General features: G+C 47.5%; 1 long non-coding RNA gene across 1 annotated transcript in view; it reads right to left on the reverse strand.

The window, feature by feature from the left end:
• The window catches only part of LOC137531555 (uncharacterized), a 181170-nt gene that overhangs the window by 163815 nt on the left and 775 nt on the right, over positions 1-16580 (reverse strand). The window lies entirely within an intron of this gene.

The raw sequence follows: 16580 nt of genomic DNA on the forward strand, positions 1-16580 counted from the left end.
TGTCTTTTGTCTAATGTAAACTGCTGCTCCTGTTGTTGTCTACTATCTATCTATGTCTGCTTCTTGAGCCATGTGTACAGTGCCAAACCCAATTCCTGGCATGACCCAGTCATGCTTGGCGAAATAAATGATTCTGATTCAATACCCCATTCATGGCCAATGTGATAACTTCAAATCAAAACCTCTCATAGCGTAATGCTGGAAAACCATTTAATAGTATAAAAAGGTATTGCACTGACATAAAATTATTCGTAAAACAGCATATAGTTTTATGTATGGGCTCAGGTGGCTCCTCCCAATGTGCTGTCCTCACAGTGTGTGGTCCACAGACAGCCTCCATGTCACCGTTTTCCAACACAGTTGCATAGTTATTTGGGTTGAAAAAAGACTATCTACTGTAGTTCATCCAGAGAACAAAGTACACCAGCCTGCTCCCTCACATATCCCTGTTGATCCAGAGGAAGGCGAAATACCCTTACAAGGCATGGTCCAATTAACCCCAAAAGGGAAAAAAATCCTTCCTGACTCCAGATGGCAATCAGATAAAATCACTGGATCAACATCACTGGGCATTACCTAGTAATTGTAGCCATGGATGTCTTTCAAGGAAAGGAAAGCATCTAAGCCCCCTTTAAAAGCAGGTATAGAATTTGCCATAACTACTTCCTGTGGCAATGCATTCCACATATTAATCACTCTTACTGTAAAGAACCCTTTCCTAAATAAATGGCTAAAACGTTTTTCCTCCATGCGCAGATCATGTCCTCTAGTCCTTTGAGAAGGCCTAGGGACAAAAAGCTCATCCACCAAGCTATTATATTGCCCTCTGATGTATTTATACATGTTAATTAGATCCCCTCTAAGGCGTCTTTTCTCTAGACTAAATAAACCCAGTTTATCTAACCTTTCTTGGTAAGCGAGCCCTTCCATCTCATGTATCAATTTTGCTGTTCGTCTCTGCACCTGCTGTAAAACTGCAATATCCTTCCTGTAATGTGGTGCCCAGAACTGATTTCCATATTCCTGATGTGGTCTTACTAGAGAGTTATACAGGGGCAATATTATGCTAGCATCTCAAGTTTTTATTTCCCTTTTAATGCATCCCAAAATTGTATTAGCTTTAGCTTCAGTGGCTTGGCATTTAATATGATTATTTAACTTGTTGTCGATGAGTACTCCTAAGTCCTTCTCCAAGTTTGATGTCCCCAACTGTATCCCATTTATTTTGTATGGTGCTAGACCATTGGTAAGACCACAATGCATGACTTTACATTTTTCAACATTGAATTTCATCTGCCATGTATGTGCTCATATAGTCATCCTATCCAGATCCTGTTGCAATATGACACTATCTTCCTGAGAGTTAATGATTCTGCACAATTTTGTATCATCTGCACAAATAGCAACATTGCTCACTACTGCATCTACTAGGTCATTAATAAATAAATTGAAGAGCACTGGACCCAGTACAGAGCCCTGTGGGACCCCACTGCTAACAGTCTCCCATTTTGAGTATGATCCATTGACCACAACTCTTTGTTTTCTGTCCATTAGCCAGTTCCCTATCCATGCACACAGACTCTTCCCCAGTCCTTGCATTCTCAACTTTTGCACCAGACAGAACACAGCTCGTCTTACTATTACTTGTGCAGTTGCCACATCCATGGTCCAAATGTGGCAAAAAGGGGCGGACCACGTGCTGAAAACACAACCGGAAAGTTGTGTCACATTCAGATTATCTATGTTTTAGGTCAGAGGTCTGCAAATGACAAGGCTGCATGCAGGATTGTGACAGTAGATAGCAAATATGACGACTGGAAAGGCGGGCTGGTGGGAAGCTCATTTCAAATTCCATCACCTGCACTGCTGGCTGCTTTACCGATCTTCGGAAACACCACAAAGACCTGAAGGAATATAACAAGTATATTCCGCTACTGATTACCTAATGTGGAGTCGGTACAAAAATCATCCAACTCCTCAGTTTATGAAACCACGCACTCCGACTCCAGGTACCCAAAAATGTATCTGATTCCTCGACTCCACAGCCCTGACGGAATTGAAGTGATTTAATCATATTTTGGCCTCTGGCTATTGCCGGCTCACAAATTACCCTACACAGCGCCCTATATCTGTAATTAACATTACAACCTATGGCAGTGCCCAAATCCAATGCAGCGCAGGTTCCGAATGGGCATTGTAACTACCTGTCTCGCTGTTGCACATGGTAGGAGGACCACCAGAAAGTTGACCTTGGGCAGGAGACGTATAAATTTGGCTATGATGATCTGTCAACTCACCACAAAGGGGGTAAGAGGTGCTCAGGAGTTTATAAACCTGAGTTAAAAACAATTAAAAGAGAAAAAGGGGAGGTGACTCACACCAATAATGACAAATTCATATATATATATAAATATAATGATTTTTTTTAATAAGCACAGGAAACACATTTTATGATTCTCTGTCCACTTCCTCATGCCAAATAAAGCGTCGAAGGAATAGCCAGGTGAGAGGCACTCTACACCTGGCTTTTGAAACTCTTCAGCACTTTATTTGGCCTGAGGAAGTGGACAGAGACCCACAAAACACGTTGCCTGTGCTTATTATATTAAAGGTATATATATGAATTCGTCGTTATTGAGGTAAGCCACCTCCCCCTTTTTCTCTTTTATTTGTTTTAACACAGTTTTATACCAGGGCTGTGGAGTTCGTACAAAAATCTTCCGACTCCAACTCCGACGTTTATGAAACCACCAACTCCGACTCCAACTCCGGGTACCCAAAATGGCTCAGACTCCGACTCCTTAGTCTAATACTTACCAGGGCTGTGGATTTTGTGCAAAATCATCCGACTCCGACACCCCAGTTTATGAAATCACCGACTCCGACTCCAACTCCTGGTACCCAAAATTGCTCCGACTCCTCGACTCCAACTCCAGAGCCCTGTTTTATACACTCCTGAGTGCCCCCTCCCCCCCCCCCCCCCCCACACACACACTTTGTGTATGTCTCCCACCTTGTAAGGGCTAAGTCTGGTCAGCATGTGGCACGTGATGCCACATGTCAGGACCTTACTGCTGTTTTTCAAGAGCGCAACCATCATCACCCTTTTTGGGCACCCGAGTGGAGTCACGTTTGTGCATCTCCACCTGCTTCCAGTGGTTGGGTGCCCCCTTTTGCAACCTCCCTTTGCGACTATTCATTTTGCCTAATTTTGATACACTTTGTGAAGTATTGCATCATTCCGGCTCCTGTTGTCTCTGTGTTTTTTTTCTTAGGGTGCATCGCTCACCCTTCCAGCTCTTTGTCACCAGATTTTCAGTCATTTGGTTATGGAAGGCACGGGAACAGTCATCGCATAGAATCAGTTTTCCCGGCCGCGATGAGACCACACGTTACGCAGCGTTTCTTCCTCTTATCTGCCTTAATTTCATTACAGTAATGCATGGTGTAGGACATTAGCAAACTCTGCGCATTGCCGTTTGGATATTTTGGGAACAGCGCTCTCACACGAGACGAGTAATTTTCAGGATTGTCTCTGCTTTCTGACCTTACCATCCCCATTATGAGTCGGGAGACAAAACTCTTTGAGTCACCTGTAACGTACAATATTCCAGCTCAGCGTGAGAGCGATTCTCATCAGCATATAAATAGACGCGGTTTTAATCGTGTTTTCTCCTGAAAGATGCACGCTTCGCTCCCCTTGCGCAGTCTTCTTGATTCCTTGCGAGGTGCATTTCCAAGCCGCTTTTCGTTCGCTGCCAGGGTCTACCGCCTCATTTAAATGTCGACAATGCTCTCTTTATCCTGGAAGGTTCCCCGCGTACACGGGGGCTGTGTGTTTGTTGTAGCGGTTACTCAATAACCCAGCAGATACCTCTCTTGCATAGAGCATAAACCATTACCCGTTCACGCTTCAATGGTCTGGCCCATATCTGTTCGGCTGATTAATGGCACTATGAAGACTTGCACCTTACGGAATAAACCAACCAGTTGTTCTCTCAATAAAATCGCCGATATCTCTTGACTCGAATAAATTGGTCAACATTTCCCCACTTGCTGAGAGACAAAGCCGAACATGCTTTAGATGTATACTCTGTGGACACTGCGCGGTCTCTCCCACATTTATCATGCGCTGCGTATTACTGTTTTCACTACAATGATAAAATGCACCGATAGCACGACACCGGTATAAAAGGTGCAGAGTTGCAGTCCTCACTTAAAGCCTGTGCAAGAGTTACGCAACTCTTTCACAGCTGTAAAAAAATTAAAATAAAAAATGACAGTACTTGCTAGCATTTGGTAAGTGCTTGGCCTTTCAGTCAGGCCTCTTTTACACTTGCACTGCAAGTGGCCGTTGCGTCGGGGGCGTAGCAATAGCAAAAGCATCTGCTGTGGGGACCTGCAGCAGAAGGGGGCCCAGGTTGTACTTGATGTGCTCACTATTAATTTTCCTTTGTTTCTCCACCCTCTGACTTTGGCATCAATTCACTAAGATCATGCTGGAGATAATAAGGCAAGAGAAAACTTACCTCCACACAGTGAGAGTTATCATATCTATCATTCCTTAAGATACCTCCTCTGTAGTTAAGTTACCTCCTCTGTAGTTATTTTCACACGCAGTTAATTAACAGCCTGTCTTTAAATTTAGAATTCTGGAGTTATTTTAAAGAGGAACTGTAACGAAAAAACGTCCCCTGGGGGGGTACTCACCTCGGGTGGGGGAAGCCTCCGGATCCTAATGAGGCTTCCCACGCCGTCCTCCATCCCTCGGGGGTCTCGCTGCAGCCCTCCGTGCAGCGGTGACGTCAATATTTACCTTCCCGGCTCCTGCGCAGGCGCTCTGACGGCTGTCGGCTCCGAAGTAGGCGGAAATACCCGATCGCCGTCAGGTCTGCTCTACTGCGCAGGCGCAAGTTTCCGGCGCCTGCGCAGTAGAGCGGACCCGACGGAGATCGGGTATTTCCATCTATTTCTGTGCCGAAAGCAGCCACAGCGCCCCCGCTGGAGCCAGCAAAGGTAAAAATTGAAGCTACAGTCGGCTCTGTCGCCGGCTGTTCTGAGGGCTGCAGCGAGACCCCCGTGGGACAGAGGACGGCGTGGGAAGCCTCATTAGGATCCGGAGGCTTCCCCCACCCGAGGTGAGTACCCCCCAGGGGAGGTTTTTGTTGTTACAGAGTAGGATTAAGGATTGAAGAGTTAGCTTAAAGACAGAAGAGTTAACTTTAGGTTTGCCTGAGGTAAAATGTTTCCTGAATACTACATGCCTCGTCACCATGGTGATAACTAGAGAAACGTTATTAAAGACAGGAGATAAGCTTAGTGAATTGAGGCCAAAGGCATCTCTTAGCTCAAGGACTATACACAGTGTACATTGCATGGGAATGTAAACTGGCCAATAGACTCATATCCTATAGGGGCAGGTGGCATTGCTCAAGAGTGCCTAGTCCTGAGGGCCCCATTGAAAATTTTGCTGTGGGGCCCTATAATTTCTAGCTACGCCACTGCGGTGTGTTATCCTATTTCCCGTAGGGCAACGCAACGGCAATGCAAGGCGATAGGACCTAGCACACTTACCGCGTCACCCCCGGAAGCTTCTGGATCGTCACTGCAAAGACAACAGCGTCTTACTGGCCAACTTCCGCAGGGGGAGTAATGTAAGTTAATGGGTGACACATACCCAAAGTTGGCTCCAGCGCTGCGGCGCACGTGTGGAAAGACGGGAATATGATGGGTATCCCTGGGAATCCCAGTGATGTACTTCCTGTCTAGCTGGGTGTACGTCACTGTGAGAGGGGCGTGCGTGAAGGCGGCTCTATGCATATGACCCTGTCATATCTATTGACTTGGCAGCCGATCGACCATCCAATTCAATACTTTTTATCGAATCGGATGAAAATTGGTGCCGACATGATGCAACCAATTTCGGACCAAAATTAAGTCACATGTATTGATGCAAGATGTCAGGCTGTCGTGGACGCTCGGGTGCACTACAGTAACTGTGAGCAATATCTGAACAAGCGACGAACACAGTGAAACCCCTGGCGCTGTCCCAATGTTAACGGTGCCCCCCGGTGCACTACACTTTACCTGTTGGTATCCATTCTCCGTCCACACACACACCCCGCATGGTTACCGGCGTACATGTGGGTGACATCACTCACATGCCCACGTTACTCCGGCAACCATGTGCACACTAGACAGGTAAAGTACAGTGCAGCAGGCACCAGGGGGGTACATTTGACATTAGGAAGGACAGCATTGGGCCGGCGAAGCAGCAAATGCGGCGTCACAAGGCCAATTCCTGATAGATTTCAGCATGGAATCGATTGGGAATCGGCCTGCGGTTTATGGGCAGCCGACAGATCTCTCTCTAATCAGATTCGATCAGAGAGAGATGTCTCTTGATTGGATCTGACCATCGCCACTATTATTAATTTATAAAGCACCAACATATTCCATGGCGCTGTAGGTATATAGCTACCTTTAGACGTTTGCCAATCGTGGCCCCCAGTTGACCTGACCCGCAGCCGACACCGCCATAGTGGTTACCCTATCCGTACTGTACAGATAGGCTGCCACTCTCCAGCACAGTGTGAGCCCATCCTACCTGATTTATACAAACCGAACAGGCTTCTGCTTTGCAACTCTATTACTGCCAACATTCCTGATTGTAAATCCATGGCCATCCGCTTAGCTGAGAGCATTTGTAGAAAAGCAAACATTTCTGAGCAGGGTGAATGAGGAGTGACGCCTATCACCTTGCAAAATAAACATACCAACACCTCATAAATAAAACAAGCAGTAGCCATTCTCTGTCTAAATAACCAGCGGAAATCTCTTCTGCTGTGAAACAAGCGGCAGTCACTACTCGCCCTCCCCAGCGGCAATCACTACTCGCCCTCCCCACCTATAAACAAGTACACATTAGTTGCTTGCTGGATGAGCCAACCAATATCGCTTTTCAGTATGTATTCGCCTCCAATAACTTACATTCCCCAAATGCAATGAGCAATATCTATTTCCGGCCTGACCCCGGTGATATAAAACCTGACACGCGTCCTCCAGCGGAATAGACCGTCCGACACAATCCCATCACTACATGAAATGACCAATTATTTGCGCAGTCTCTGAATTCCAAATCAGCTTCTGAAATAAAAGGGCCAAAACCTGCCCCTTTGTATAGAAATTGCAACAGCCGAGATGCCGGAGAAACAAAGGCAAGAGCCGGCTACCGGTCCTTTATCTTAATCAACGGGTTTGTATTGGCCTGTTTGCCCGCTAAATTGACCGGTATTTGCTCTGGATTGCAGCATGTCCTGACACAGAGGAAAATGCCTTTACTTATGGCAGCTTGGTTACTTAAACCAATTTTACATATTTTCTGTTTCTAAAGGTATCCATACATTATTTAGTATTTATATAGAGCCAACATCTTCCGCAGCGCTGTAGAGTATATTCTCTTGTCACTAATCTGTCCCTCTGAAGGGCTCACAATCTAATTCCTATCATAGACATAGGTCTATGTATGTATTGTGTAGTGCATGTATCGTAGTCTAGGGCCAATTTAGGGGGAAGACAATTAACTTATCTGTATGTTTTTGGGATGTGGGAGGAAACCAGAGTGTCCGGAGGAACCCCACGCAGACACGGGGAGAACATACAAACTCCTTGGAGATGTTGACCTGGCTGGGATTTGAACCGGGGACCCAGTGATGCAAGGCAAGAGCACTAACCACTATGCCACCGTAGCTATGTATGGAGACAAATTTATCTCTAATCGAATCTGATTACAGATAAATTAGTTTTTTGTCGATTCTGCCCATACACTACAGGCCAATTCCCGTCCGATTTCAGCATGAAATCTTTAGGGAATCGGCTAAAAATGTACGCATTAAACCACTAACGCGTAAAAATGTATGTATTAATGTTCCTGCACCAGCGGGAATGCGTAAAAATGTACGCAATGCAGCCCGCCAACCCCAAGGTCGGCAAAAACAAAACTAGCTGGCGGCAGGGGACTGGAGCAGCAGTGAGTGACTACGAGGGCACAGGATGGCTGCATGGGGCTGGGAGAAGCCCCAGGTAAGTGAAACTCATTTTTTTTTTTGCCTGATAACTCCTTTAATCATAGCTAATGATGGCTGTAATTAAGGATGCACAGTCCAGAACGTTAGCCATTTTAATCACTGTATCTGCTATCGCAAAATAAAAGCTTTTTGGACCTTTCATATCCTGGAGAATGGGGGCTTCTTTTGGAGCAATATATACATATAGGAAGTGTTTGTGATGCTGAAACCAGGAAAATTACCATAAAAGTGAGTATCCTAAATAATTTAACACATTTGAGTGTATGTCGTTACAGAGCCTCTTTAAATGTCAATTCACTAAGGCTGTTACAGCATGGAAAACTAAAACAACTGACTTGTGAGGTAGATGCCTCATAAATGTTAACTCACAAAGGATAATACATGGCAAAACAAGTGAGATGTATTTTATCTCTGGCCTGGAGCTGTGGGTGACATAACAAACAGCCATGTGTGAGGTTACAGAAGGGTGTTAAGGAGAGAGACGGGGAAACAGAGGGTGGAGAAGAGAGGAAAGTTACTTAAACTATTCAGGAAAGTGAGAAAGTTAATGAAAACATTTTCTTTTCCTAATTTCACATGTGTTGTACAACACAGATCTACAATACTATTGGGTAGTACAGGTAGTCCCAGTTAACCACCCTGGCGTTCTATTAAGATCGCCAGGCAGGCTGCGGCAGGGTTTTTTTTTAATAAAAAAAAAACTATTTCATGCAGCCAACTGAAAGTTGGCTGCATGAAAGCCCACTAGAGGGCGCTCCGGAGGCGTTCTTCCGATCGCCTCCGGCGCCCAGAATAAACAAGGAAGGCCGCAATGAGCAGCCTTCCTTGTTTTGCTTACATCGTCGCCATAGCGACGAGCGGAGTGACGTCATCGACGTCAGCCGACGTCTTGACGTCAGCCGCCTCCGATCCAGCCCTTAGCGCTGGCCGGAACTTTTTGTTCCGGCTACGCTGGGCTCAGGCGGCTGGGGGGACCCTCTTTCGCCGCTGCTCGCGGCGGATCGCCGCAGAGCGGCGGCGATCAGGCAGTACACGCGGCTGGCAAAGTGCCGGCTGTGTGTGCTGCTTTTTATTTGAGCCAAATCGGCCCAGCAGGGCCTGAGCGGCAGGCTCCGGCGGTACTGGACGAGCTGAGCTCGTCCAGACCGCTCAGCAGGTTGAAATAGGGACTGTAGGTTCATTCCTAACAAAAATCTGTCCATAAGTGGAAACACTGTGACATCTCTGTCCCCTGTACCTCTTTTGTCCCCCCCACTGTGTGTCACCTCTGTCCCCTTGTTCCTTCAGTGTTCCCCTCTGTGCCACCTCTGTTCCCTTGTTTCTTCAGTGTTCCCCTCTGTGCCACCTCTGTCCCCTTGTTCCTTCAGTGTTCCCCTCTGTGCCACCTCTGTCCCCTTGTTTCTTCAGTGTTCCCCTCTGTGCCACCTCTGTCCCCTTGTTCCTTCAGTGTTCCCCTCTGTGCCACCTCTGTTCCCTTGTTTCTTCAGTGTTCCCCTCTGTGCCACCTCTGTCCCCTTGTTCCTTCAGTGTTCCCCTCTGTGCCACCTCTGTCCCCTTGTTTCTTCAGTGTTCCCCTCTGTGCCACCTCTGTCCCCTTGTTCCTTCAGTGTTCCCCTCTGTGCCACCTCTGTTCCCTTGTTTCTTCAGTGTTCCCCTCTGTGCCACCTCTGTCCCCTTGTTCCTTCAGTGTTCCCCTCTGTGCCACCTCTGTCCCCTTGTTCCTTCAGTGTTCCCCTCTGTGCCACCTCTGTTCCCTTGTTTCTTCAGTGTTCCCCTCTGTGCCACCTCTGTCCCCTTGTTCCTTCAGTGTTCCCCTCTGTGCCACCTCTGTCCCCTTGTTCCTTCAGTGTTCCCCTCTGTGCCACCTCTGTCCCCTTGTTCCTTCAGTGTTCCCCTCTGTGCCACCTCTGTCCCCTTGTTCCTTCAGTGTTCCCCTCTGTGCCACCTCTGTCCCCTTGTTCCTTCAGTGTTCCGCTCTGTGCCACCTCTGTCCCCTTGTTCCTTCAGTGTTCCCCTCTGTGCCACCTCTGTCCCCTTGTTCCTTCAGTGTTCCCCTCTGTGTCACCTCTGTCACCTTGTTTCTTCAGTGTTCCCCTCTGTGCCACCTCTGTCACCTTGTTCCTTCAGTGTTCCTCTCTGTGCCACCTCTGTCCCCTTGTTCCTTCAGTGTTCCCCTCTGTGTCACCTCTGTCACCTTGTTCCTTCAGTGTTCCCCTCTGTGCCACCTCTGTCACCTTGTTTCTTCAGTGTTCCCCTCTGTGCCACCTCTGTCCCCTTGTTCTTTCAGTGTTCCCCTCTGTGCCACCTCTGTCCCCTTGTTCCTTCAGTGTTCCCCTCTGTGCCACCTCTGTCCCCTTGTTCCTTCAGTGTTCCCCTCTGTGCCACCTCTGTCCCCTTGTTCCTTCAGTGTTCCCCTCTGTGTCACCTCTGTCACCTTGTTCCTTCAGTGTTCCCCTCTGTGTCACCTCTGTCCCCTTGTTCCTTCAGTGTTCCCCTCTGTGCCACCTCTGTCCCCTTGTTCCTTCAGTGTTCCCCTCTGTGCCACCTCTGTCCCCTTGTCTCTTCAGTGTTCCCCTCTGTGCCACCTCTGTCCCCTTGTTCCTTCAGTGTTCCTCTCTGTGCCACCTCTGTCACCTTGTTCCTTCAGTGTTCCCCTCTGTGTCACCTCTGTCCCCTTGTTCCTTCAGTGTTCCCCTCTGTGCCACCTCTGTCCCCTTGTTCCTTCAGTGTTCCCCTCTGTGCCACCTCTGTCCCCTTGTCTCTTCAGTGTTCCCCTCTGTGCCACCTCTGTCCCCTTGTTCCTTCAGTGTTCCTCTCTGTGCCACCTCTGTCACCTTGTTCCTTCAGTGTTCCCCTCTGTGTCACCTCTGTCCCCTTGTTCCTTCAGTGTTCCCCTCTGTGCCACCTCTGTCACCTTGTTCCTTCAGTGTTCCCCTCTGTGTCACCTCTGTCCCCTTGTTCCTTCAGTGTTCCCCTCTGTGCCACCTCTGTCCCCTTGTTCCTTCAGTGTTCCCCTCTGTGCCACCTCTGTCACCTTGTTCCTTCAGTGTTCCCCTCTGTGTCACCTCTGTCACCTTGTTCCTTCAGTGTTCCCCTCTGTGTCACCTCTGTCACCTTGTTCCTTCAGTGTTCCCCTCTGTGTCACCTCTGTCCCCTTGTTCCTTCAGTGTTCCCCTCTGTGCCACCTCTGTCCCCTTGTTCCTTCAGTGTTCCCCTCTGTGCCACCTCTGTCCCCTTGTTCCTTCAGTGTTCCCCTCTGTGCCACCTCTGTCCCCTTGTTTCTTCAGTGTTCCCCTCTGTGCCACCTCTGTCACCTTGTTCCTTCAGTGTTCCCCTCTGTGCCACCTCTGTCCCCTTGTTCCTTCAGTGTTCCCCTCTGTGCCACCTCTGTCCCCTTGTTTCTTCAGTGTTCCCCTCTGTGCCACCTCTGTCCCCTTGTTTCTTCAGTGTTCCCCTCTGTGCCACCTCTGTCCCCTTGTTCCTTCAGTGTTCCCCTCTGTGCCACCTCTGTCCCCTTGTTCCTTCAGTGTTCCCCTCTGTGCCACCTCTGTCACCTTGTTCCTTCAGTGTTCCCCTCTGTGCCACCTCTGTCCCCTTGTTCCTTCAGTGTTCCCCTCTGTGCCACCTCTGTCCCCTTGTTCCTTCAGTGTTCCCCTCTGTGCCACCTCTGTTCCCCGGTGACTTTGGCAGTTTGTTTAGAAGTCGTGGGACTACCTGTAGTTAAAAATGGCTAATCAGATGCTAAAGGTTTTGAGCTGATACAAAATGTATGTTAATTTAAGATGCATGGACTTGCACTTTTATCATCAGTAGAATAAAAAAAAATGCTATCTTTGAACAGATTTCTCACTCGAATACAAAAACAAACTTTCAATCTTTCTGTACAACGGATCGTTTTTTTTTAGTGCCATAACATTTAATCGTTTTATAGTATTGTGTGTGGCCACCTTTAAAGTGAACCTGAAGTGAAAGGGATAAGGAGACTGCCATATTTAGTTCATTTTAAAAATGTTGCCTGGCAGTCCTGCTGATCCTCTGCCTCTCATACTTTTAGCCATAGACCCCGAACAAGCATGCAGCAGATCAGGTGTTTCTGAGACAAATCTGAACATCTGCATGCTTGTTTCAGGTTTGTGATTCAGACAATACTGCAGCCAAAGAGATCAGCAGGACTGCCAGGCAACTGGTATGGTTTAAAAAGAAATAAATATGGCAGATTACATATACTTCTCGCTTCAGGTTCCCTGCAAGGTGATTGCACACATCCAATCGTGATTGCTCAATTTTTACCACTTCTGGATTGTGTAGGTAAGCTTTCAAACTACATGAAAGTGGTAAAATTGGCCAATCACTGGGCAATTAAAGTTGTGTGTGTGTACTGGACTTCATAGTGAGAAAAAGGAAACACAGGGTTCTATGTAGGATTGGGACTGTACATACACGTGTTCATCTCATGTTATGTGTTGCTTCAGCTAGCTCAGTGAAAGTATAATTGAAAGCATACCTGAGTAATAAAAACTGAGTATACGGTGTAAAATGAGTAATGAGAGGTTAGGCTCAGTGAAAACCACACATCAAAAGGTTCCATCCTTAAAGGCTGCTAAAGTAATATTCAGATTTATGTTACTGCATAGATAAAAGAGGTGCACTCACAAACTGTTATTGGGAGGGGGGGGGGGGGGGGACTTCTGCACTGGCATGTCCTTCCGGTCGGTGCATTACCACTGCTTCAGCCCAATGCTCCAATCCTGTAAGAGTACTTCAAGATGAACCTTCTTGATAAAGAAGCTGTTTGTTTTGAAACATTACGGCTCTTTTGCCATTTTATGATGCACTAAGAGCATATATCTCAAAGACTGCGCCAGCTCAAGCTCTACAGAATACTTCTAGCAGAGATTGGTCAGATATCTACAGGAAGCGGAGATATGGAGCCTCTAAGTGCTTGTCCATTTACAAGACTTCTTCTTCCTGATGCAGGCAAGCACAACCGCGCATGCGCAGTACCATGGAGCCCGCAGCTCCAGTTAACTGCGCATGTGGGCGGAGTCGGCTATTGCGCGGCCCCGCGCCAGGAAGAAGAGGTGCGCGGCCCCGTAAGGTTTAGCCACCATACACTGTCGCTAATCTTCTGGGGGGCTGCGCTCATCGAGGGGGACAACACAGCAGGGAGTGAAGCCTCAATAGGATCCTGAGGCTTCCCTCTATTTAGGTAAGTATGTGTTGTGTATACGAGCTCCGGCTCAGGTACGCTTTAAGGTTAGGAATCGCTGGGGGGTCTTTTAAAGTAAACCTGAGATGGGGGGATTTAAAAAAATAATACATACCTGGGGCTTCCTCCAGCCCTTTCCAAGCTGATCGCTCACTCGCCTTCCTCCTTCACCTACATCAGTGTCAATTCGCCCCGAAAGTCCTCCGGTCTGCGGCATTCTGCGCTTGCGCCCGTCGCATTCTGCACCTGCGCAGTACTACTGCGCAGGTGCAGAACATTCCTAGCGGAAGGAGCACATGTGGTCAAACTGTGCTGAATGGAGGACTTTCCAGGGCAAATTGTGGAACATCCAGGCTTAGGAGGTGGATGGCCAGGGAGTGAACAGCCTGGAGGGAGCTGGTAAAAGGCCCAGGAATATGTATATATATATATATATATATATATATATATATATATATATATATATATATATATATATATATATATATATATATATATTATGCCTCAGGTGCACTTTAAGGTTAGGTGCCCGTTTTTGTTTTTTTTAGGGTTGAGCAATGGTGGGGTTTTTCTTAAAGCAAACCTGAACTGAGAATTAAAAGTCAAAATAAACATACACACCTCATGCTTACCTTCTGCATAGCCTGCTCATTAATCTCTTTCTCCTCTACCGCACCGTTTGTCCACCGTGATTGAAATAATTCACCGTCCGAAATTTAAATAATGTTGATGACTCTGTAACAGCTTCGGGGTCATCATTCCATTAAATGTTAACCACTTGAGCCATAGGAAAAAATGGACATTACCTTGCACAACAGCTGTCCTTTCAGTTATAACTGACAGCAAGTGATATACTTTATAACTGATATATTTCAGTTCTGACAAAATCTTGTCAGAACTGGAAGGAATCATTGTAAGAAGAAAATGGTGAGCTTCTGAGAGGAACCGACAGCAAGGTATGTAATACAAGCTGACCCGCGGCGTAGCATATGTCGCATCAGGGGGTAGCGGGCAGGAAGGGGGTATTGGGCAGAGCGGCAGGAAGGGGGGTCGGACCCCCCCTCTCTCACCTGGGTCCCCCATGTGCGCTCCCCCTCCAGCTTAAGTTTGCGGCGGGGAGAGGGTCGGACCCCCCTCCCTCACCTGGGTCCCCCATATGAGCTCCCCCTCCAGCTTAAGTTTGCGGCGGGGAGGGGGGTTGGACCCCCTCCCTCGCCAGGTCCCCCATCTGCGCTCTCCCTCTAGCTGAAGTTGAGCAGCAGCCGACACTATTAGTAAGAGGCAGCGGGCGGGGATGACTCACCTTTTCCACGTTCCAGCGTGCGTTCCACTGTCGTCACTTCCTGCAATGCCACCCACTGTATTGTAAGTGGACCTCTGTTCTAGACTCAAAAGAGGTTCTGTGACAGGTGTCCACGCAGACCACTGCTATCAAAAAGGTGTGTTATTGACCTGAGGAAGCGGGCAGAGACCCGTGAAACGCATTGTCTACACTTATACCTATCTATTTTTAATAAAGAACCTCTTTTGAGTCTAGAACAGAGGTAAGCCACTCACATATACTGTATATATATACATATATCTTACTATATTCCCAGGGCGCCTCCTCAAAAATCTTTTTCCAGTACAGTAGCACACCTTCCTTCCTGTGAGGTGACAATTCCCCCAAATGTACGATCCAAGCAGATAGAGAGGAATAAAGAAGGAGAGCGACCGCCCAGCTCCGGAAGGACCCGGGATACCGAGCAGAGGTTTTTTCTGTGCATGCGCATTTGGTGGTTGCAGGATAGCAACCCAACATTGTGAGTGTATGATCTCACAAATACAAGCACTTAACCATATTAACGATACTGCACCATCAGGCTCCTGCTCTCCCTCAAACCCACAGGTCCTGAGATGCCCAATCGCAATGGATGGCATTCCACCATTGTTGCACAGTTTATGGACTAGGAGAGGGAATTCCACCATTGTAGCACAGTTTATGGACTAGGAGAGGGCATTCCACCATTGCTGTGCAGTGTATGGACTAGGAGAGGGCATTCCATCATTATTGCTCAGTTTATGGACTGGGAGAGGGCATTCCACCATTGTTGCGCAGTTTATGGACTGGGAGAGGGCATTCCACCATTGTAGAACAGTTTATGGACTAGGAGAGGGCATTCCACCATTGCTGTGCAGTGTATGGACTAAGAGAGGGCATTCCATCATTATTGCTCAGTTTATGGACTGGGAGAGGGCATTCCACCATTGTTGCGCAGTTTATGGACTGGGAGAGGGCATTCCACCATTGCTGTGCAGTTTATGGACTAGGAGAGGACATTCCACTATTATTGCGCATTTTATAGACTAGGAGAGGGAATTCCACCATTGTTGCGCAGTTTATAGACTACGAGAGGGCATTTCACCATTGTTGCACAGTTTAAGGCCTAGGAGAGGGCATTCCACCATTGTAGCACAGTTTATGGACTAGGAGAGGGCATTCCACCATTGCTGTGTAGTGTATGAGCTGGGAGAGGGATTGAACCATTATTGCACAGTTTATGGACTAGGAGAGGGCATTCCATCATTATTGCTCAGTTTATGGACTGGGAGAGGACATTCCACCATTATTGCGCAGTTTATGGACTGGGAGAGGGCATTCCACCATTGCTGTGCAGTTTATGGACTAGGAGAGGACATTCCACCATTATTGCGCAGTTTATGGACTACGAGTGGTATTCTACCATTGTTGCGCAGTTTATGGACTAGAATAGGGCATTCTACCATTGTTGCACAGTTTATAGACTAGGAGAGGGCATTCCACCATTGTTGCACATATTATAGACTAGGAGAGGGCATTCCACCATTGTTGCGCAGTTTATAGACTAGGAGAGGGCATTCCACCATTGTTGCACAGTTTAAGGCCTAGGAGAGGGCATTCCACCATTGTAGCACAGTTTATGGACTAGGAGAGGGCATTCCACCATTGCTGTGTAGTGTATGAGCTGGGAAAGGGCAGTCCACCATTGTTGCACAGTTTATGGACTAGGAGAGGGCATTCCATCATTATTGCTCAGTTTATGGACTGGGAGAGGGCATTCCACCATTGTTGCGCAGTTTATGGACTGGGAGAGGGCATTCCACCATTGTAGCACAGTTTATGGACTAGGAGAGGGCATTCCATCATTATTGCTCAGTTTATGAACTGGGAGAGGGCATTCCACCATTGTAGCACAGTTTATGGACTAGGAGAGGGCATTCCACCATTGCTGCGCAGTTTATGGACTAGGAGAGGGCATTCCCCC

Source organism: Hyperolius riggenbachi, chromosome 9 (genome assembly GCF_040937935.1).
Source record: "Hyperolius riggenbachi isolate aHypRig1 chromosome 9, aHypRig1.pri, whole genome shotgun sequence".
NCBI classification, from domain to species: Eukaryota; Metazoa; Chordata; class Amphibia; order Anura; family Hyperoliidae; genus Hyperolius; species Hyperolius riggenbachi.